This window comes from Anomaloglossus baeobatrachus, unplaced genomic scaffold (assembly GCF_048569485.1).
Source record: "Anomaloglossus baeobatrachus isolate aAnoBae1 unplaced genomic scaffold, aAnoBae1.hap1 Scaffold_569, whole genome shotgun sequence".
NCBI classification, from domain to species: domain Eukaryota; kingdom Metazoa; phylum Chordata; class Amphibia; order Anura; family Aromobatidae; genus Anomaloglossus; species Anomaloglossus baeobatrachus.
Window position 1 is genome coordinate 95,280 of NW_027444930.1, and position 20,629 is coordinate 115,908.

At 46.9% G+C, this 20,629-nt stretch overlaps 16 non-coding genes and 1 pseudogene across 16 annotated transcripts; all 17 read right to left on the bottom strand.

Moving 5' to 3' along the window:
* Positions 1-262: 262 nt before the first annotated feature.
* On the bottom strand, positions 263-453 carry LOC142284288 (U2 spliceosomal RNA). The gene has a single exon (XR_012745810.1). It is a non-coding gene; the product is annotated as a U2 spliceosomal RNA (small nuclear RNA).
* A 1,117-nt stretch (positions 454-1,570) lies between these two features.
* Positions 1,571-1,761, bottom strand: LOC142284289 (U2 spliceosomal RNA). The gene has a single exon (XR_012745811.1). It is a non-coding gene; the product is annotated as a U2 spliceosomal RNA (small nuclear RNA).
* A 1,117-nt stretch (positions 1,762-2,878) lies between these two features.
* On the bottom strand, positions 2,879-3,069 carry LOC142284290 (U2 spliceosomal RNA). The gene has a single exon (XR_012745812.1). It is a non-coding gene; the product is annotated as a U2 spliceosomal RNA (small nuclear RNA).
* A 1,117-nt stretch (positions 3,070-4,186) lies between these two features.
* Positions 4,187-4,377, bottom strand: LOC142284291 (U2 spliceosomal RNA). Its single transcript, XR_012745813.1, has one exon. It is a non-coding gene; the product is annotated as a U2 spliceosomal RNA (small nuclear RNA).
* Positions 4,378-5,494: 1,117 nt separating this feature from the next.
* LOC142284292 (U2 spliceosomal RNA) lies at positions 5,495-5,685 on the bottom strand. The gene has a single exon (XR_012745814.1). It is a non-coding gene; the product is annotated as a U2 spliceosomal RNA (small nuclear RNA).
* Positions 5,686-6,802: 1,117 nt separating this feature from the next.
* On the bottom strand, positions 6,803-6,993 carry LOC142284294 (U2 spliceosomal RNA). The gene has a single exon (XR_012745816.1). It is a non-coding gene; the product is annotated as a U2 spliceosomal RNA (small nuclear RNA).
* A 1,117-nt stretch (positions 6,994-8,110) lies between these two features.
* LOC142284296 (U2 spliceosomal RNA) lies at positions 8,111-8,301 on the bottom strand. Its single transcript, XR_012745817.1, has one exon. It is a non-coding gene; the product is annotated as a U2 spliceosomal RNA (small nuclear RNA).
* A 1,117-nt stretch (positions 8,302-9,418) lies between these two features.
* LOC142284297 (U2 spliceosomal RNA) lies at positions 9,419-9,609 on the bottom strand. Its single transcript, XR_012745818.1, has one exon. It is a non-coding gene; the product is annotated as a U2 spliceosomal RNA (small nuclear RNA).
* Positions 9,610-10,726: 1,117 nt separating this feature from the next.
* LOC142284298 (U2 spliceosomal RNA) lies at positions 10,727-10,917 on the bottom strand. The gene has a single exon (XR_012745819.1). It is a non-coding gene; the product is annotated as a U2 spliceosomal RNA (small nuclear RNA).
* A 1,117-nt stretch (positions 10,918-12,034) lies between these two features.
* LOC142284299 (U2 spliceosomal RNA) lies at positions 12,035-12,225 on the bottom strand. The gene has a single exon (XR_012745820.1). It is a non-coding gene; the product is annotated as a U2 spliceosomal RNA (small nuclear RNA).
* A 1,117-nt stretch (positions 12,226-13,342) lies between these two features.
* LOC142284300 (U2 spliceosomal RNA) lies at positions 13,343-13,533 on the bottom strand. Its single transcript, XR_012745821.1, has one exon. It is a non-coding gene; the product is annotated as a U2 spliceosomal RNA (small nuclear RNA).
* Positions 13,534-14,650: 1,117 nt separating this feature from the next.
* LOC142284302 (U2 spliceosomal RNA) lies at positions 14,651-14,841 on the bottom strand. The gene has a single exon (XR_012745822.1). It is a non-coding gene; the product is annotated as a U2 spliceosomal RNA (small nuclear RNA).
* Positions 14,842-15,958: 1,117 nt separating this feature from the next.
* LOC142284303 (U2 spliceosomal RNA) lies at positions 15,959-16,149 on the bottom strand. Its single transcript, XR_012745823.1, has one exon. It is a non-coding gene; the product is annotated as a U2 spliceosomal RNA (small nuclear RNA).
* A 1,117-nt stretch (positions 16,150-17,266) lies between these two features.
* Positions 17,267-17,457, bottom strand: LOC142284304 (U2 spliceosomal RNA). Its single transcript, XR_012745824.1, has one exon. It is a non-coding gene; the product is annotated as a U2 spliceosomal RNA (small nuclear RNA).
* A 1,117-nt stretch (positions 17,458-18,574) lies between these two features.
* Positions 18,575-18,765, bottom strand: LOC142284275 (U2 spliceosomal RNA). The gene has a single exon (XR_012745797.1). It is a non-coding gene; the product is annotated as a U2 spliceosomal RNA (small nuclear RNA).
* Positions 18,766-19,882: 1,117 nt separating this feature from the next.
* LOC142284367 (U2 spliceosomal RNA) lies at positions 19,883-20,068 on the bottom strand. The gene has a single exon (XR_012745885.1). It is a non-coding gene; the product is annotated as a U2 spliceosomal RNA (small nuclear RNA).
* Positions 20,069-20,459: 391 nt separating this feature from the next.
* On the bottom strand, positions 20,460-20,592 carry LOC142284370 (U2 spliceosomal RNA; annotated as a pseudogene).
* Between the last annotated feature and the right edge of the window lie 37 nt (positions 20,593-20,629).

Consider the following 20,629-nt stretch of genomic DNA (forward strand, 5'->3'; position numbering starts at 1 on the left):
TCACACCTGTGGTCACTGCAGCATCTGACTCCACTTTGTCCAAAAGGGATCTATTCCATTCAATTACACATGATCTAGATTAGACTGACAACAAGATACTGCACGGGACATAGCAGAGTTGGTGAAGTTGAGTGGTGATGAGTTTGCTATTTGGATGAATAAAGCAAGTAAAAAGTGTGTTAGATAAAAATTCATTTCAATTCGCTAATCGGGCTAATATGAATCAGGTGAATCGAGTTCTGCTTTTGGAAACTGGGTTAAGAAGGGGTGCACCGTTCCTGGAGGTACTGCAATACCAGGTCAATGCGTGGAGTGGACAGAGCAAGCTCTTTTTCCATCTCCCTGTTCTAAAAATCCATTTAATATATGGTCCCCAGATAGGGGACGTATCAGATATTAAACTGATAAGAACAGATACTACACTTGATCTTAGCCAAAAGGCCGAGAAGCGATAACCAGAATTGGTTTGGGCCTCGAGTGGCACCCTGGCCTATGCCGGACACATCTTAGGGAGAGAGAGCGAGAGGGAGACAAACCCACGCCTACACAAGACATTTTGTCACCCAAGCCAACCCTTGAAAAGGCTGCTTTGCAGAGCAAAAACAAGAAGAATGGTGCGTTTTGCAGCCGCCGCCCACTGCAATGAATCTGAATAACTCCTCCTTTAGGGCGCAAGCAACTCCCCTCCCCCTTGCAGTCTTTCCAATTCACGATACAAAAAGACGGACAGGACAGGTTGCCTGACTTTCCGTCACTGCCACCCTTTGCCATCCTTACCCGTAGAAAGCCCTTTCATCATCCCCAAACCCTAATCTTTTCCCTTTCCTTCCCAGCCCCCAAACCCTGCCCTCTGTACCTTTCTCACCACCCGCTTCCCTTCTCCTGTCATCCCCCTACCACCCGGGAAAAAAAGAGATTGCCCCCTCCTTCCACTAGCCCACCCTCCCACCCAAAGAACAACTTCTTCTGCGCAGCTTGTTTTCTAGGCAGCAGCGCTATTGTGATGTCATCGGGGGGCATTGTGACAAGCCGCCAGTGTTCCGTCTCTTCATGTTGTGCACTGTTCAAACCGAAAATACATCAACAGGCAGGCTACAGAAAAGCTTACTAACAAAGGTTAGAGAGGGGCTTTCTCAGAGGGCTTTTTACAGTTTGTCTATTCCCAATTAGCCGGTTTAGTATACTTAATGAAAGTACTAATTCTTTCATAGGCCGCCCATTCTTAGTATTTGACGTTCAGGTAACAACAGGTAACTTTATTTGGAGTGGAAGCAGAGAGATAACACCAGATGCCAATTGTAGATCCTCTCACACCTGTGGTCACTGCAGCATCTGACTCCACTTTGTCCAAAAGGGATCTATTCCATTCAATTACACATGATCTAGATTAGACTGACAACAAGATACTGCACGGGACATAGCAGAGTTGGTGAAGTTGAGTGGTGATGAGTTTGCTATTTGGATGAATAAAGCAAGTAAAAAGTGTGTTAGATAAAAATTCATTTCAATTCGCTAATCGGGCTAATATGAATCAGGTGAATCGAGTTCTGCTTTTGGAAACTGGGTTAAGAAGGGGTGCACCGTTCCTGGAGGTACTGCAATACCAGGTCAATGCGTGGAGTGGACAGAGCAAGCTCTTTTTCCATCTCCCTGTTCTAAAAATCCATTTAATATATGGTCCCCAGATAGGGGACGTATCAGATATTAAACTGATAAGAACAGATACTACACTTGATCTTAGCCAAAAGGCCGAGAAGCGATAACCAGAATTGGTTTGGGCCTCGAGTGGCACCCTGGCCTATGCCGGACACATCTTAGGGAGAGAGAGCGAGAGGGAGACAAACCCACGCCTACACAAGACATTTTGTCACCCAAGCCAACCCTTGAAAAGGCTGCTTTGCAGAGCAAAAACAAGAAGAATGGTGCGTTTTGCAGCCGCCGCCCACTGCAATGAATCTGAATAACTCCTCCTTTAGGGCGCAAGCAACTCCCCTCCCCCTTGCAGTCTTTCCAATTCACGATACAAAAAGACGGACAGGACAGGTTGCCTGACTTTCCGTCACTGCCACCCTTTGCCATCCTTACCCGTAGAAAGCCCTTTCATCATCCCCAAACCCTAATCTTTTCCCTTTCCTTCCCAGCCCCCAAACCCTGCCCTCTGTACCTTTCTCACCACCCGCTTCCCTTCTCCTGTCATCCCCCTACCACCCGGGAAAAAAAGAGATTGCCCCCTCCTTCCACTAGCCCACCCTCCCACCCAAAGAACAACTTCTTCTGCGCAGCTTGTTTTCTAGGCAGCAGCGCTATTGTGATGTCATCGGGGGGCATTGTGACAAGCCGCCAGTGTTCCGTCTCTTCATGTTGTGCACTGTTCAAACCGAAAATACATCAACAGGCAGGCTACAGAAAAGCTTACTAACAAAGGTTAGAGAGGGGCTTTCTCAGAGGGCTTTTTACAGTTTGTCTATTCCCAATTAGCCGGTTTAGTATACTTAATGAAAGTACTAATTCTTTCATAGGCCGCCCATTCTTAGTATTTGACGTTCAGGTAACAACAGGTAACTTTATTTGGAGTGGAAGCAGAGAGATAACACCAGATGCCAATTGTAGATCCTCTCACACCTGTGGTCACTGCAGCATCTGACTCCACTTTGTCCAAAAGGGATCTATTCCATTCAATTACACATGATCTAGATTAGACTGACAACAAGATACTGCACGGGACATAGCAGAGTTGGTGAAGTTGAGTGGTGATGAGTTTGCTATTTGGATGAATAAAGCAAGTAAAAAGTGTGTTAGATAAAAATTCATTTCAATTCGCTAATCGGGCTAATATGAATCAGGTGAATCGAGTTCTGCTTTTGGAAACTGGGTTAAGAAGGGGTGCACCGTTCCTGGAGGTACTGCAATACCAGGTCAATGCGTGGAGTGGACAGAGCAAGCTCTTTTTCCATCTCCCTGTTCTAAAAATCCATTTAATATATGGTCCCCAGATAGGGGACGTATCAGATATTAAACTGATAAGAACAGATACTACACTTGATCTTAGCCAAAAGGCCGAGAAGCGATAACCAGAATTGGTTTGGGCCTCGAGTGGCACCCTGGCCTATGCCGGACACATCTTAGGGAGAGAGAGCGAGAGGGAGACAAACCCACGCCTACACAAGACATTTTGTCACCCAAGCCAACCCTTGAAAAGGCTGCTTTGCAGAGCAAAAACAAGAAGAATGGTGCGTTTTGCAGCCGCCGCCCACTGCAATGAATCTGAATAACTCCTCCTTTAGGGCGCAAGCAACTCCCCTCCCCCTTGCAGTCTTTCCAATTCACGATACAAAAAGACGGACAGGACAGGTTGCCTGACTTTCCGTCACTGCCACCCTTTGCCATCCTTACCCGTAGAAAGCCCTTTCATCATCCCCAAACCCTAATCTTTTCCCTTTCCTTCCCAGCCCCCAAACCCTGCCCTCTGTACCTTTCTCACCACCCGTTTCCCTTCTCCTGTCATCCCCCTACCACCCGGGAAAAAAAGAGATTGCCCCCTCCTTCCACTAGCCCACCCTCCCACCCAAAGAACAACTTCTTCTGCGCAGCTTGTTTTCTAGGCAGCAGCGCTATTGTGATGTCATCGGGGGGCATTGTGACAAGCCGCCAGTGTTCCGTCTCTTCATGTTGTGCACTGTTCAAACCGAAAATACATCAACAGGCAGGCTACAGAAAAGCTTACTAACAAAGGTTAGAGGGGGGCTTTCTCAGAGGGCTTTTTACAGTTTGTCTATTCCCAATTAGCCGGTTTAGTATACTTAATGAAAGTACTAATTCTTTCATAGGCCGCCCATTCTTAGTATTTGACGTTCAGGTAACAACAGGTAACTTTATTTGGAGTGGAAGCAGAGAGATAACACCAGATGCCAATTGTAGATCCTCTCACACCTGTGGTCACTGCAGCATCTGACTCCACTTTGTCCAAAAGGGATCTATTCCATTCAATTACACATGATCTAGATTAGACTGACAACAAGATACTGCACGGGACATAGCAGAGTTGGTGAAGTTGAGTGGTGATGAGTTTGCTATTTGGATGAATAAAGCAAGTAAAAAGTGTGTTAGATAAAAATTCATTTCAATTCGCTAATCGGGCTAATATGAATCAGGTGAATCGAGTTCTGCTTTTGGAAACTGGGTTAAGAAGGGGTGCACCGTTCCTGGAGGTACTGCAATACCAGGTCAATGCGTGGAGTGGACAGAGCAAGCTCTTTTTCCATCTCCCTGTTCTAAAAATCCATTTAATATATGGTCCCCAGATAGGGGACGTATCAGATATTAAACTGATAAGAACAGATACTACACTTGATCTTAGCCAAAAGGCCGAGAAGCGATAACCAGAATTGGTTTGGGCCTCGAGTGGCACCCTGGCCTATGCCGGACACATCTTAGGGAGAGAGAGCGAGAGGGAGACAAACCCACGCCTACACAAGACATTTTGTCACCCAAGCCAACCCTTGAAAAGGCTGCTTTGCAGAGCAAAAACAAGAAGAATGGTGCGTTTTGCAGCCGCCGCCCACTGCAATGAATCTGAATAACTCCTCCTTTAGGGCGCAAGCAACTCCCCTCCCCCTTGCAGTCTTTCCAATTCACGATACAAAAAGATGGACAGGACAGGTTGCCTGACTTTCCGTCACTGCCACCCTTTGCCATCCTTACCCGTAGAAAGCCCTTTCATCATCCCCAAACCCTAATCTTTTCCCTTTCCTTCCCAGCCCCCAAACCCTGCCCTCTGTACCTTTCTCACCACCCGCTTCCCTTCTCCTGTCATCCCCCTACCACCCGGGAAAAAAAGAGATTGCCCCCTCCTTCCACTAGCCCACCCTCCCACCCAAAGAACAACTTCTTCTGCGCAGCTTGTTTTCTAGGCAGCAGCGCTATTGTGATGTCATCGGGGGGCATTGTGACAAGCCGCCAGTGTTCCGTCTCTTCATGTTGTGCACTGTTCAAACCGAAAATACATCAACAGGCAGGCTACAGAAAAGCTTACTAACAAAGGTTAGAGAGGGGCTTTCTCAGAGGGCTTTTTACAGTTTGTCTATTCCCAATTAGCCGGTTTAGTATACTTAATGAAAGTACTAATTCTTTCATAGGCCGCCCATTCTTAGTATTTGACTTTCAGGTAACAACAGGTAACTTTATTTGGAGTGGAAGCAGAGAGATAACACCAGATGCCAATTGTAGATCCTCTCACACCTGTGGTCACTGCAGCATCTGACTCCACTTTGTCCAAAAGGGATCTATTCCATTCAATTACACATGATCTAGATTAGACTGACAACAAGATACTGCACGGGACATAGCAGAGTTGGTGAAGTTGAGTGGTGATGAGTTTGCTATTTGGATGAATAAAGCAAGTAAAAAGTGTGTTAGATAAAAATTCATTTCAATTCGCTAATCGGGCTAATATGAATCAGGTGAATCGAGTTCTGCTTTTGGAAACTGGGTTAAGAAGGGGTGCACCGTTCCTGGAGGTACTGCAATACCAGGTCAATGCGTGGAGTGGACAGAGCAAGCTCTTTTTCCATCTCCCTGTTCTAAAAATCCATTTAATATATGGTCCCCAGATAGGGGACGTATCAGATATTAAACTGATAAGAACAGATACTACACTTGATCTTAGCCAAAAGGCCGAGAAGCGATAACCAGAATTGGTTTGGGCCTCGAGTGGCACCCTGGCCTATGCCGGACACATCTTAGGGAGAGAGAGCGAGAGGGAGACAAACCCACGCCTACACAAGACATTTTGTCACCCAAGCCAACCCTTGAAAAGGCTGCTTTGCAGAGCAAAAACAAGAAGAATGGTGCGTTTTGCAGCCGCCGCCCACTGCAATGAATCTGAATAACTCCTCCTTTAGGGCGCAAGCAACTCCCCTCCCCCTTGCAGTCTTTCCAATTCACGATACAAAAAGACGGACAGGACAGGTTGCCTGACTTTCCGTCACTGCCACCCTTTGCCATCCTTACCCGTAGAAAGCCCTTTCATCATCCCCAAACCCTAATCTTTTCCCTTTCCTTCCCAGCCCCCAAACCCTGCCCTCTGTACCTTTCTCACCACCCGCTTCCCTTCTCCTGTCATCCCCCTACCACCCGGGAAAAAAAGAGATTGCCCCCTCCTTCCACTAGCCCACCCTCCCACCCAAAGAACAACTTCTTCTGCGCAGCTTGTTTTCTAGGCAGCAGCGCTATTGTGATGTCATCGGGGGGCATTGTGACAAGCCGCCAGTGTTCCGTCTCTTCATGTTGTGCACTGTTCAAACCGAAAATACATCAACAGGCAGGCTACAGAAAAGCTTACTAACAAAGGTTAGAGAGGGGCTTTCTCAGAGGGCTTTTTACAGTTTGTCTATTCCCAATTAGCCGGTTTAGTATACTTAATGAAAGTACTAATTCTTTCATAGGCCGCCCATTCTTAGTATTTGACGTTCAGGTAACAACAGGTAACTTTATTTGGAGTGGAAGCAGAGAGATAACACCAGATGCCAATTGTAGATCCTCTCACACCTGTGGTCACTGCAGCATCTGACTCCACTTTGTCCAAAAGGGATCTATTCCATTCAATTACACATGATCTAGATTAGACTGACAACAAGATACTGCACGGGACATAGCAGAGTTGGTGAAGTTGAGTGGTGATGAGTTTGCTATTTGGATGAATAAAGCAAGTAAAAAGTGTGTTAGATAAAAATTCATTTCAATTCGCTAATCGGGCTAATATGAATCAGGTGAATCGAGTTCTGCTTTTGGAAACTGGGTTAAGAAGGGGTGCACCGTTCCTGGAGGTACTGCAATACCAGGTCAATGCGTGGAGTGGACAGAGCAAGCTCTTTTTCCATCTCCCTGTTCTAAAAATCCATTTAATATATGGTCCCCAGATAGGGGACGTATCAGATATTAAACTGATAAGAACAGATACTACACTTGATCTTAGCCAAAAGGCCGAGAAGCGATAACCAGAATTGGTTTGGGCCTCGAGTGGCACCCTGGCCTATGCCGGACACATCTTAGGGAGAGAGAGCGAGAGGGAGACAAACCCACGCCTACACAAGACATTTTGTCACCCAAGCCAACCCTTGAAAAGGCTGCTTTGCAGAGCAAAAACAAGAAGAATGGTGCGTTTTGCAGCCGCCGCCCACTGCAATGAATCTGAATAACTCCTCCTTTAGGGCGCAAGCAACTCCCCTCCCCCTTGCAGTCTTTCCAATTCACGATACAAAAAGACGGACAGGACAGGTTGCCTGACTTTCCGTCACTGCCACCCTTTGCCATCCTTACCCGTAGAAAGCCCTTTCATCATCCCCAAACCCTAATCTTTTCCCTTTCCTTCCCAGCCCCCAAACCCTGCCCTCTGTACCTTTCTCACCACCCGCTTCCCTTCTCCTGTCATCCCCCTACCACCCGGGAAAAAAAGAGATTGCCCCCTCCTTCCACTAGCCCACCCTCCCACCCAAAGAACAACTTCTTCTGCGCAGCTTGTTTTCTAGGCAGCAGCGCTATTGTGATGTCATCGGGGGGCATTGTGACAAGCCGCCAGTGTTCCGTCTCTTCATGTTGTGCACTGTTCAAACCGAAAATACATCAACAGGCAGGCTACAGAAAAGCTTACTAACAAAGGTTAGAGAGGGGCTTTCTCAGAGGGCTTTTTACAGTTTGTCTATTCCCAATTAGCCGGTTTAGTATACTTAATGAAAGTACTAATTCTTTCATAGGCCGCCCATTCTTAGTATTTGACGTTCAGGTAACAACAGGTAACTTTATTTGGAGTGGAAGCAGAGAGATAACACCAGATGCCAATTGTAGATCCTCTCACACCTGTGGTCACTGCAGCATCTGACTCCACTTTGTCCAAAAGGGATCTATTCCATTCAATTACACATGATCTAGATTAGACTGACAACAAGATACTGCACGGGACATAGCAGAGTTGGTGAAGTTGAGTGGTGATGAGTTTGCTATTTGGATGAATAAAGCAAGTAAAAAGTGTGTTAGATAAAAATTCATTTCAATTCGCTAATCGGGCTAATATGAATCAGGTGAATCGAGTTCTGCTTTTGGAAACTGGGTTAAGAAGGGGTGCACCGTTCCTGGAGGTACTGCAATACCAGGTCAATGCGTGGAGTGGACAGAGCAAGCTCTTTTTCCATCTCCCTGTTCTAAAAATCCATTTAATATATGGTCCCCAGATAGGGGACGTATCAGATATTAAACTGATAAGAACAGATACTACACTTGATCTTAGCCAAAAGGCCGAGAAGCGATAACCAGAATTGGTTTGGGCCTCGAGTGGCACCCTGGCCTATGCCGGACACATCTTAGGGAGAGAGAGCGAGAGGGAGACAAACCCACGCCTACACAAGACATTTTGTCACCCAAGCCAACCCTTGAAAAGGCTGCTTTGCAGAGCAAAAACAAGAAGAATGGTGCGTTTTGCAGCCGCCGCCCACTGCAATGAATCTGAATAACTCCTCCTTTAGGGCGCAAGCAACTCCCCTCCCCCTTGCAGTCTTTCCAATTCACGATACAAAAAGACGGACAGGACAGGTTGCCTGACTTTCCGTCACTGCCACCCTTTGCCATCCTTACCCGTAGAAAGCCCTTTCATCATCCCCAAACCCTAATCTTTTCCCTTTCCTTCCCAGCCCCCAAACCCTGCCCTCTGTACCTTTCTCACCACCCGCTTCCCTTCTCCTGTCATCCCCCTACCACCCGGGAAAAAAAGAGATTGCCCCCTCCTTCCACTAGCCCACCCTCCCACCCAAAGAACAACTTCTTCTGCGCAGCTTGTTTTCTAGGCAGCAGCGCTATTGTGATGTCATCGGGGGGCATTGTGACAAGCCGCCAGTGTTCCGTCTCTTCATGTTGTGCACTGTTCAAACCGAAAATACATCAACAGGCAGGCTACAGAAAAGCTTACTAACAAAGGTTAGAGAGGGGCTTTCTCAGAGGGCTTTTTACAGTTTGTCTATTCCCAATTAGCCGGTTTAGTATACTTAATGAAAGTACTAATTCTTTCATAGGCCGCCCATTCTTAGTATTTGACGTTCAGGTAACAACAGGTAACTTTATTTGGAGTGGAAGCAGAGAGATAACACCAGATGCCAATTGTAGATCCTCTCACACCTGTGGTCACTGCAGCATCTGACTCCACTTTGTCCAAAAGGGATCTATTCCATTCAATTACACATGATCTAGATTAGACTGACAACAAGATACTGCACGGGACATAGCAGAGTTGGTGAAGTTGAGTGGTGATGAGTTTGCTATTTGGATGAATAAAGCAAGTAAAAAGTGTGTTAGATAAAAATTCATTTCAATTCGCTAATCGGGCTAATATGAATCAGGTGAATCGAGTTCTGCTTTTGGAAACTGGGTTAAGAAGGGGTGCACCGTTCCTGGAGGTACTGCAATACCAGGTCAATGCGTGGAGTGGACAGAGCAAGCTCTTTTTCCATCTCCCTGTTCTAAAAATCCATTTAATATATGGTCCCCAGATAGGGGACGTATCAGATATTAAACTGATAAGAACAGATACTACACTTGATCTTAGCCAAAAGGCCGAGAAGCGATAACCAGAATTGGTTTGGGCCTCGAGTGGCACCCTGGCCTATGCCGGACACATCTTAGGGAGAGAGAGCGAGAGGGAGACAAACCCACGCCTACACAAGACATTTTGTCACCCAAGCCAACCCTTGAAAAGGCTGCTTTGCAGAGCAAAAACAAGAAGAATGGTGCGTTTTGCAGCCGCCGCCCACTGCAATGAATCTGAATAACTCCTCCTTTAGGGCGCAAGCAACTCCCCTCCCCCTTGCAGTCTTTCCAATTCACGATACAAAAAGACGGACAGGACAGGTTGCCTGACTTTCCGTCACTGCCACCCTTTGCCATCCTTACCCGTAGAAAGCCCTTTCATCATCCCCAAACCCTAATCTTTTCCCTTTCCTTCCCAGCCCCCAAACCCTGCCCTCTGTACCTTTCTCACCACCCGCTTCCCTTCTCCTGTCATCCCCCTACCACCCGGGAAAAAAAGAGATTGCCCCCTCCTTCCACTAGCCCACCCTCCCACCCAAAGAACAACTTCTTCTGCGCAGCTTGTTTTCTAGGCAGCAGCGCTATTGTGATGTCATCGGGGGGCATTGTGACAAGCCGCCAGTGTTCCGTCTCTTCATGTTGTGCACTGTTCAAACCGAAAATACATCAACAGGCAGGCTACAGAAAAGCTTACTAACAAAGGTTAGAGAGGGGCTTTCTCAGAGGGCTTTTTACAGTTTGTCTATTCCCAATTAGCCGGTTTAGTATACTTAATGAAAGTACTAATTCTTTCATAGGCCGCCCATTCTTAGTATTTGACGTTCAGGTAACAACAGGTAACTTTATTTGGAGTGGAAGCAGAGAGATAACACCAGATGCCAATTGTAGATCCTCTCACACCTGTGGTCACTGCAGCATCTGACTCCACTTTGTCCAAAAGGGATCTATTCCATTCAATTACACATGATCTAGATTAGACTGACAACAAGATACTGCACGGGACATAGCAGAGTTGGTGAAGTTGAGTGGTGATGAGTTTGCTATTTGGATGAATAAAGCAAGTAAAAAGTGTGTTAGATAAAAATTCATTTCAATTCGCTAATCGGGCTAATATGAATCAGGTGAATCGAGTTCTGCTTTTGGAAACTGGGTTAAGAAGGGGTGCACCGTTCCTGGAGGTACTGCAATACCAGGTCAATGCGTGGAGTGGACAGAGCAAGCTCTTTTTCCATCTCCCTGTTCTAAAAATCCATTTAATATATGGTCCCCAGATAGGGGACGTATCAGATATTAAACTGATAAGAACAGATACTACACTTGATCTTAGCCAAAAGGCCGAGAAGCGATAACCAGAATTGGTTTGGGCCTCGAGTGGCACCCTGGCCTATGCCGGACACATCTTAGGGAGAGAGAGCGAGAGGGAGACAAACCCACGCCTACACAAGACATTTTGTCACCCAAGCCAACCCTTGAAAAGGCTGCTTTGCAGAGCAAAAACAAGAAGAATGGTGCGTTTTGCAGCCGCCGCCCACTGCAATGAATCTGAATAACTCCTCCTTTAGGGCGCAAGCAACTCCCCTCCCCCTTGCAGTCTTTCCAATTCACGATACAAAAAGACGGACAGGACAGGTTGCCTGACTTTCCGTCACTGCCACCCTTTGCCATCCTTACCCGTAGAAAGCCCTTTCATCATCCCCAAACCCTAATCTTTTCCCTTTCCTTCCCAGCCCCCAAACCCTGCCCTCTGTACCTTTCTCACCACCCGCTTCCCTTCTCCTGTCATCCCCCTACCACCCGGGAAAAAAAGAGATTGCCCCCTCCTTCCACTAGCCCACCCTCCCACCCAAAGAACAACTTCTTCTGCGCAGCTTGTTTTCTAGGCAGCAGCGCTATTGTGATGTCATCGGGGGGCATTGTGACAAGCCGCCAGTGTTCCGTCTCTTCATGTTGTGCACTGTTCAAACCGAAAATACATCAACAGGCAGGCTACAGAAAAGCTTACTAACAAAGGTTAGAGAGGGGCTTTCTCAGAGGGCTTTTTACAGTTTGTCTATTCCCAATTAGCCGGTTTAGTATACTTAATGAAAGTACTAATTCTTTCATAGGCCGCCCATTCTTAGTATTTGACGTTCAGGTAACAACAGGTAACTTTATTTGGAGTGGAAGCAGAGAGATAACACCAGATGCCAATTGTAGATCCTCTCACACCTGTGGTCACTGCAGCATCTGACTCCACTTTGTCCAAAAGGGATCTATTCCATTCAATTACACATGATCTAGATTAGACTGACAACAAGATACTGCACGGGACATAGCAGAGTTGGTGAAGTTGAGTGGTGATGAGTTTGCTATTTGGATGAATAAAGCAAGTAAAAAGTGTGTTAGATAAAAATTCATTTCAATTCGCTAATCGGGCTAATATGAATCAGGTGAATCGAGTTCTGCTTTTGGAAACTGGGTTAAGAAGGGGTGCACCGTTCCTGGAGGTACTGCAATACCAGGTCAATGCGTGGAGTGGACAGAGCAAGCTCTTTTTCCATCTCCCTGTTCTAAAAATCCATTTAATATATGGTCCCCAGATAGGGGACGTATCAGATATTAAACTGATAAGAACAGATACTACACTTGATCTTAGCCAAAAGGCCGAGAAGCGATAACCAGAATTGGTTTGGGCCTCGAGTGGCACCCTGGCCTATGCCGGACACATCTTAGGGAGAGAGAGCGAGAGGGAGACAAACCCACGCCTACACAAGACATTTTGTCACCCAAGCCAACCCTTGAAAAGGCTGCTTTGCAGAGCAAAAACAAGAAGAATGGTGCGTTTTGCAGCCGCCGCCCACTGCAATGAATCTGAATAACTCCTCCTTTAGGGCGCAAGCAACTCCCCTCCCCCTTGCAGTCTTTCCAATTCACGATACAAAAAGACGGACAGGACAGGTTGCCTGACTTTCCGTCACTGCCACCCTTTGCCATCCTTACCCGTAGAAAGCCCTTTCATCATCCCCAAACCCTAATCTTTTCCCTTTCCTTCCCAGCCCCCAAACCCTGCCCTCTGTACCTTTCTCACCACCCGCTTCCCTTCTCCTGTCATCCCCCTACCACCCGGGAAAAAAAGAGATTGCCCCCTCCTTCCACTAGCCCACCCTCCCACCCAAAGAACAACTTCTTCTGCGCAGCTTGTTTTCTAGGCAGCAGCGCTATTGTGATGTCATCGGGGGGCATTGTGACAAGCCGCCAGTGTTCCGTCTCTTCATGTTGTGCACTGTTCAAACCGAAAATACATCAACAGGCAGGCTACAGAAAAGCTTACTAACAAAGGTTAGAGAGGGGCTTTCTCAGAGGGCTTTTTACAGTTTGTCTATTCCCAATTAGCCGGTTTAGTATACTTAATGAAAGTACTAATTCTTTCATAGGCCGCCCATTCTTAGTATTTGACGTTCAGGTAACAACAGGTAACTTTATTTGGAGTGGAAGCAGAGAGATAACACCAGATGCCAATTGTAGATCCTCTCACACCTGTGGTCACTGCAGCATCTGACTCCACTTTGTCCAAAAGGGATCTATTCCATTCAATTACACATGATCTAGATTAGACTGACAACAAGATACTGCACGGGACATAGCAGAGTTGGTGAAGTTGAGTGGTGATGAGTTTGCTATTTGGATGAATAAAGCAAGTAAAAAGTGTGTTAGATAAAAATTCATTTCAATTCGCTAATCGGGCTAATATGAATCAGGTGAATCGAGTTCTGCTTTTGGAAACTGGGTTAAGAAGGGGTGCACCGTTCCTGGAGGTACTGCAATACCAGGTCAATGCGTGGAGTGGACAGAGCAAGCTCTTTTTCCATCTCCCTGTTCTAAAAATCCATTTAATATATGGTCCCCAGATAGGGGACGTATCAGATATTAAACTGATAAGAACAGATACTACACTTGATCTTAGCCAAAAGGCCGAGAAGCGATAACCAGAATTGGTTTGGGCCTCGAGTGGCACCCTGGCCTATGCCGGACACATCTTAGGGAGAGAGAGCGAGAGGGAGACAAACCCACGCCTACACAAGACATTTTGTCACCCAAGCCAACCCTTGAAAAGGCTGCTTTGCAGAGCAAAAACAAGAAGAATGGTGCGTTTTGCAGCCGCCGCCCACTGCAATGAATCTGAATAACTCCTCCTTTAGGGCGCAAGCAACTCCCCTCCCCCTTGCAGTCTTTCCAATTCACGATACAAAAAGACGGACAGGACAGGTTGCCTGACTTTCCGTCACTGCCACCCTTTGCCATCCTTACCCGTAGAAAGCCCTTTCATCATCCCCAAACCCTAATCTTTTCCCTTTCCTTCCCAGCCCCCAAACCCTGCCCTCTGTACCTTTCTCACCACCCGCTTCCCTTCTCCTGTCATCCCCCTACCACCCGGGAAAAAAAGAGATTGCCCCCTCCTTCCACTAGCCCACCCTCCCACCCAAAGAACAACTTCTTCTGCGCAGCTTGTTTTCTAGGCAGCAGCGCTATTGTGATGTCATCGGGGGGCATTGTGACAAGCCGCCAGTGTTCCGTCTCTTCATGTTGTGCACTGTTCAAACCGAAAATACATCAACAGGCAGGCTACAGAAAAGCTTACTAACAAAGGTTAGAGAGGGGCTTTCTCAGAGGGCTTTTTACAGTTTGTCTATTCCCAATTAGCCGGTTTAGTATACTTAATGAAAGTACTAATTCTTTCATAGGCCGCCCATTCTTAGTATTTGACGTTCAGGTAACAACAGGTAACTTTATTTGGAGTGGAAGCAGAGAGATAACACCAGATGCCAATTGTAGATCCTCTCACACCTGTGGTCACTGCAGCATCTGACTCCACTTTGTCCAAAAGGGATCTATTCCATTCAATTACACATGATCTAGATTAGACTGACAACAAGATACTGCACGGGACATAGCAGAGTTGGTGAAGTTGAGTGGTGATGAGTTTGCTATTTGGATGAATAAAGCAAGTAAAAAGTGTGTTAGATAAAAATTCATTTCAATTCGCTAATCGGGCTAATATGAATCAGGTGAATCGAGTTCTGCTTTTGGAAACTGGGTTAAGAAGGGGTGCACCGTTCCTGGAGGTACTGCAATACCAGGTCAATGCGTGGAGTGGACAGAGCAAGCTCTTTTTCCATCTCCCTGTTCTAAAAATCCATTTAATATATGGTCCCCAGATAGGGGACGTATCAGATATTAAACTGATAAGAACAGATACTACACTTGATCTTAGCCAAAAGGCCGAGAAGCGATAACCAGAATTGGTTTGGGCCTCGAGTGGCACCCTGGCCTATGCCGGACACATCTTAGGGAGAGAGAGCGAGAGGGAGACAAACCCACGCCTACACAAGACATTTTGTCACCCAAGCCAACCCTTGAAAAGGCTGCTTTGCAGAGCAAAAACAAGAAGAATGGTGCGTTTTGCAGCCGCCGCCCACTGCAATGAATCTGAATAACTCCTCCTTTAGGGCGCAAGCAACTCCCCTCCCCCTTGCAGTCTTTCCAATTCACGATACAAAAAGACGGACAGGACAGGTTGCCTGACTTTCCGTCACTGCCACCCTTTGCCATCCTTACCCGTAGAAAGCCCTTTCATCATCCCCAAACCCTAATCTTTTCCCTTTCCTTCCCAGCCCCCAAACCCTGCCCTCTGTACCTTTCTCACCACCCGCTTCCCTTCTCCTGTCATCCCCCTACCACCCGGGAAAAAAAGAGATTGCCCCCTCCTTCCACTAGCCCACCCTCCCACCCAAAGAACAACTTCTTCTGCGCAGCTTGTTTTCTAGGCAGCAGCGCTATTGTGATGTCATCGGGGGGCATTGTGACAAGCCGCCAGTGTTCCGTCTCTTCATGTTGTGCACTGTTCAAACCGAAAATACATCAACAGGCAGGCTACAGAAAAGCTTACTAACAAAGGTTAGAGAGGGGCTTTCTCAGAGGGCTTTTTACAGTTTGTCTATTCCCAATTAGCCGGTTTAGTATACTTAATGAAAGTACTAATTCTTTCATAGGCCGCCCATTCTTAGTATTTGACGTTCAGGTAACAACAGGTAACTTTATTTGGAGTGGAAGCAGAGAGATAACACCAGATGCCAATTGTAGATCCTCTCACACCTGTGGTCACTGCAGCATCTGACTCCACTTTGTCCAAAAGGGATCTATTCCATTCAATTACACATGATCTAGATTAGACTGACAACAAGATACTGCACGGGACATAGCAGAGTTGGTGAAGTTGAGTGGTGATGAGTTTGCTATTTGGATGAATAAAGCAAGTAAAAAGTGTGTTAGATAAAAATTCATTTCAATTCGCTAATCGGGCTAATATGAATCAGGTGAATCGAGTTCTGCTTTTGGAAACTGGGTTAAGAAGGGGTGCACCGTTCCTGGAGGTACTGCAATACCAGGTCAATGCGTGGAGTGGACAGAGCAAGCTCTTTTTCCATCTCCCTGTTCTAAAAATCCATTTAATATATGGTCCCCAGATAGGGGACGTATCAGATATTAAACTGATAAGAACAGATACTACACTTGATCTTAGCCAAAAGGCCGAGAAGCGATAACCAGAATTGGTTTGGGCCTCGAGTGGCACCCTGGCCTATGCCGGACACATCTTAGGGAGAGAGAGCGAGAGGGAGACAAACCCACGCCTACACAAGACATTTTGTCACCCAAGCCAACCCTTGAAAAGGCTGCTTTGCAGAGCAAAAACAAGAAGAATGGTGCGTTTTGCAGCCGCCGCCCACTGCAATGAATCTGAATAACTCCTCCTTTAGGGCGCAAGCAACTCCCCTCCCCCTTGCAGTCTTTCCAATTCACGATACAAAAAGACGGACAGGACAGGTTGCCTGACTTTCCGTCACTGCCACCCTTTGCCATCCTTACCCGTAGAAAGCCCTTTCATCATCCCCAAACCCTAATCTTTTCCCTTTCCTTCCCAGCCCCCAAACCCTGCCCTCTGTACCTTTCTCACCACCCGCTTCCCTTCTCCTGTCATCCCCCTACCACCCGGGAAAAAAAGAGATTGCCCCCTCCTTCCACTAGCCCACCCTCCCACCCAAAGAACAACTTCTTCTGCGCAGCTTGTTTTCTAGGCAGCAGCGCTATTGTGATGTCATCGGGGGGCATTGTGACAAGCCGCCAGTGTTCCGTCTCTTCATGTTGTGCACTGTTCAAACCGAAAATACATCAACAGGCAGGCTACAGAAAAGCTTACTAACAAAGGTTAGAGAGGGGCTTTCTCAGAGGGCTTTTTACAGTTTGTCTATTCCCAATTAGCCGGTTTAGTATACTTAATGAAAGTACTAATTCTTTCATAGGCCGCCCATTCTTAGTATTTGACGTTCAGGTAACAACAGGTAACTTTATTTGGAGTGGAAGCAGAGAGATAACACCAGATGCCAATTGTAGATCCTCTCACACCTGTGGTCACTGCAGCATCTGACTCCACTTTGTCCAAAAGGGATCTATTCCATTCAATTACACATGATCTAGATTAGACTGACAACAAGATACTGCACGGGACATAGCAGAGTTGGTGAAGTTGAGTGGTGATGAGTTTGCTATTTGGATGAATAAAGCAAGTAAAAAGTGTGTTAGATAAAAATTCATTTCAATTCGCTAATCGGGCTAATATGAATCAGGTGAATCGAGTTCTGCTTTTGGAAACTGGGTTAAGAAGGGGTGCACCGTTCCTGGAGGTACTGCAATACCAGGTCAATGCGTGGAGTGGACAGAGCAAGCTCTTTTTCCATCTCCCTGTTCTAAAAATCCATTTAATATATGGTCCCCAGATAGGGGACGTATCAGATATTAAACTGATAAGAACAGATACTACACTTGATCTTAGCCAAAAGGCCGAGAAGCGATAACCAGAATTGGTTTGGGCCTCGAGTGGCACCCTGGCCTATGCCGGACACATCTTAGGGAGAGAGAGCGAGAGGGAGACAAACCCACGCCTACACAAGACATTTTGTCACCCAAGCCAACCCTTGAAAAGGCTGCTTTGCAGAGCAAAAACAAGAAGAATGGTGCGTTTTGCAGCCGCCGCCCACTGCAATGAATCTGAATAACTCCTCCTTTAGGGCGCAAGCAACTCCCCTCCCCCTTGCAGTCTTTCCAATTCACGATACAAAAAGACGGACAGGACAGGTTGCCTGACTTTCCGTCACTGCCACCCTTTGCCATCCTTACCCGTAGAAAGCCCTTTCATCATCCCCAAACCCTAATCTTTTCCCTTTCCTTCCCAGCCCCCAAACCCTGCCCTCTGTACCTTTCTCACCACCCGCTTCCCTTCTCCTGTCATCCCCCTACCACCCGGGAAAAAAAGAGATTGCCCCCTCCTTCCACTAGCCCACCCTCCCACCCAAAGAACAACTTCTTCTGCGCAGCTTGTTTTCTAGGCAGCAGCGCTATTGTGATGTCATCGGGGGGCATTGTGACAAGCCGCCAGTGTTCCGTCTCTTCATGTTGTGCACTGTTCAAACCGAAAATACATCAACAGGCAGGCTACAGAAAAGCTTACTAACAAAGGTTAGAGAGGGGCTTTCTCAGAGGGCTTTTTACAGTTTGTCTATTCCCAATTAGCCGGTTTAGTATACTTAATGAAAGTACTAATTCTTTCATAGGCCGCCCATTCTTAGTATTTGACGTTCAGGTAACAACAGGTAACTTTATTTGGAGTGGAAGCAGAGAGATAACACCAGATGCCAATTGTAGATCCTCTCACACCTGTGGTCACTGCAGCATCTGACTCCACTTTGTCCAAAAGGGATCTATTCCATTCAATTACACATGATCTAGATTAGACTGACAACAAGATACTGCACGGGACATAGCAGAGTTGGTGAAGTTGAGTGGTGATGAGTTTGCTATTTGGATGAATAAAGCAAGTAAAAAGTGTGTTAGATAAAAATTCATTTCAATTCGCTAATCGGGCTAATATGAATCAGGTGAATCGAGTTCTGCTTTTGGAAACTGGGTTAAGAAGGGGTGCACCGTTCCTGGAGGTACTGCAATACCAGGTCAATGCGTGGAGTAGACAGAGCAAGCTCTTTTTCCATCTCCCTGTTCTAAAAATCCATTTAATATATGGTCCCCAGATAGGGGACGTATCAGATATTAAACTGATAAGAACAGATACTACACTTGATCTTAGCCAAAAGGCCGAGAAGCGATAACCAGAATTGGTTTGGGCCTCGAGTGGCACCCTGGCCTATGCCGGACACATCTTAGGGAGAGAGAGCGAGAGGGAGACAAACCCACGCCTACACAAGACATTTTGTCACCCAAGCCAACCCTTGAAAAGGCTGCTTTGCAGAGCAAAAACAAGAAGAATGGTGCGTTTTGCAGCCGCCGCCCACTGCAATGAATCTGAATAACTCCTCCTTTAGGGCGCAAGCAACTCCCCTCCCCCTTGCAGTCTTTCCAATTCACGATACAAAAAGACGGACAGGACAGGTTGCCTGACTTTCCGTCACTGCCACCCTTTGCCATCCTTACCCGTAGAAAGCCCTTTCATCATCCCCAAACCCTAATCTTTTCCCTTTCCTTCCCAGCCCCCAAACCCTGCCCTCTGTACCTTTCTCACCACCCGCTTCCCTTCTCCTGTCATCCCCCTACCACCCGGGAAAAAAAGAGATTGCCCCCTCCTTCCACTAGCCCACCCTCCCACCCAAAGAACAACTTCTTCTGCGCAGCTTGTTTTCTAGGCAGCAGCGCTATTGTGATGTCATCGGGGGGCATTGTGACAAGCCGCCAGTGTTCCGTCTCTTCATGTTGTGCACTGTTCAAACCGAAAATACATCAACAGGCAGGCTACAGAAAAGCTTACTAACAAAGGTTAGAGAGGGGCTTTCTCAGAGGGCTTTTTACAGTTTGTCTATTCCCAATTAGCCGGTTTAGTATACTTAATGAAAGTACTAATTCTTTCATAGGCCGCCCATTCTTAGTATTTGACGTTCAGGTAACAACAGGTAACTTTATTTGGAGTGGAAGCAGAGAGATAACACCAGATGCCAATTGTAGATCCTCTCACACCTGTGGTCACTGCAGCATCTGACTCCACTTTGTCCAAAAGGGATCTATTCCATTCAATTACACATGATCTAGATTAGACTGACAACAAGATACTGCACGGGACATAGCAGAGTTGGTGAAGTTGAGTGGTGATGAGTTTGCTATTTGGATGAATAAAGCAAGTAAAAAGTGTGTTAGATAAAAATTCATTTCAATTCGCTAATCGGGCTAATATGAATCAGGTGAATCGAGTTCTGCTTTTGGAAACTGGGTTAAGAAGGGGTGCACCGTTCCTGGAGGTACTGCAATACCAGGTCAATGCGTGGAGTGGACAGAGCAAGCTCTTTTTCCATCTCCCTGTTCTAAAAATCCATTTAATATATGGTCCCCAGATAGGGGACGTATCAGATATTAAACTGATAAGAACAGATTTAATGAAGCTTTCCAAAGCACCGCAAAAAATGCATGACCGAAGTCACACCAAAAACAGTGCAAAGGCTAGGATTCGTGTGGACCCCTCCGTGAGGAGAGGGTCCCCAAAAATCAACCCCGTCCCTCCGAGCCAGAAGGCCACAGCAAGGGTCAGGGATCTTCGGTGCTCCCCCAAGCCGAAGCCTGGTTGAGCCTTGTCGTTGCTCCCAGCGTCCACCCAGGCATCTTACCCAAGTGGAGTAGAGAGCTACTAGTTGTTGGTTTCGCAGCCGAAACTGCCCGGACCGTCAACCGGTGTTGGTTTCTCAGCCCAAGGCTAACCGGACCTCCAACCGGGTGATGGTTTCTCAGCCGAAGCTGACCCAGACCTCCAACCGGGTGTTGGTTTCTCAGCCGAAGCTGACCCAGACCTCCAACCGGGTGTTGGTTTCTCAGCCGAAGCTGACCCGGACCTCCAACCGGGTGTTGGTTTCTCAGCCCAAAGCTGAACGGACCTCCGACCACTGATAAGAACAGATACTACACTTGATCTTAGCCAAAAGGCCGAGAAGCGATAACCAGAATTGGTTTGGGCCTCGAGTGGCACCCTGGC